The sequence below is a fragment of the Orycteropus afer genome, unplaced genomic scaffold, assembly GCF_000298275.1.
Source record: "Orycteropus afer afer isolate SDZICR_OR568_19922 unplaced genomic scaffold, OryAfe1.0 scaffold00240, whole genome shotgun sequence".
Taxonomy (NCBI): domain Eukaryota; kingdom Metazoa; phylum Chordata; class Mammalia; order Tubulidentata; family Orycteropodidae; genus Orycteropus; species Orycteropus afer.
The window spans coordinates 4,637,438-4,638,748 of NW_006921827.1; the positions used below are offsets into that span (position 1 = coordinate 4,637,438).

General features: G+C 39.2%; 1 pseudogene; it reads left to right on the plus strand.

The window, feature by feature from the left end:
• The first annotated feature begins 332 nt into the window (after positions 1-332).
• The window catches only part of LOC103204046, a 4,398-nt pseudogene continuing 3,419 nt past the window's right edge, over positions 333-1,311 (plus strand).

Genomic DNA, 1,311 nt, shown 5'->3' on the forward strand with positions numbered 1-1,311 from the left:
AAGAGTGAGAATGAGCTAAATGAGGTAAAAGGATTTTCAAGAGTTGATGCTAAATATATTCCTATTTCTTTCTTTTTTTGGGGGGGGAGGGCAATAGACTATTGCACATAATTAAGTTACTTTTCAATTTTTTGGATACTGAATTGAAATGTCTTTGGATATGACAGCATACAGTCTTAAGGCATTGAAGAGTCCCCAGTTTAGTAAGGGGTGCATATGTGTGTGCGGGGGGGGGGGATATGCATATGTGCATCAATATATATCTGATTTTCTCTCTTTAAAAATGTACTAAAGATTTGGGAAAAATACATTCCATAATTTAGGAGGTTATTATGGGTAATTTTATTTAGCTTTTAATTGTGAGAAGTGATGCTCTGGGTGATTGGATATTTGATACTTTTCTGCAATTTTGTCAGCATGAGGAGTATAAGGAAGCTTTGGTTCGTCTTACTTACACTAGACAAAGTAGTGAAAGAGCAAGATGAGCTCAGAACTGCTAAGTCTTGGCTTAAGAGCTGCATAAAAGACCTCAGTGCTTCCAGTTGTGCTCTGAAAGAATGTCTTATATCTTCTAGTAACAGAGCTGATATTTCTGAAAACCAAACCCAGAGTCTTACTGTTAGGGTGGCTGAATTACAACACCAATTAAATTTCCAACTCAGAATCGTGTCTGACATTAAAGTGAGGGCATTGATTGGGAAAAAATGGAATCCTGAAACCTGGAATGGGGACATATGGACAGATAGTTAGGAAGATCAGGATATGGAGCCTATAAATTCTGTTGACTCCCTCCCATCTTAATGGATTACTGTAAAATCATTATCCTCTCCACCTCAGTTTGATGAGATTAGCAAAACTGGTTCTGCTGGGTCATTTTCTGAGCCAGAGGCCATGGAAGACATTCCTGAATGATCTCAGGAACTGCCTCAACCACCCATTGTTGCTGCTAGACCTATAATTAAAGTTAAGTCCAAGCGAGCCCCAAAAGGTGAAATAGAAAGTGTGACTGAGAAGGTGGTATGCTATACCTGAAAAGACCTACTTGATTTTGCTGACATATACAGACAGAAACCTGGAGAATATGTAGGGGAATGGCTACTGAGGGTGTGGGATAATGGTGCAAGGAGTGTAAGATTGGATCAGTCTGAGTTTATTGATTTAGGCCCACTAAGTACGGATTCTTCATTCAATGTTTCAGCTCGAGAGGTTAGGAAAGGATCTAATAGTTTATTTGGTTGGCTTACTGAGGCATGGATTATGCAGTGGCCTACCTTAAGTCAAGTTGAAGTACCAGACCTGCCTTGGTATAAA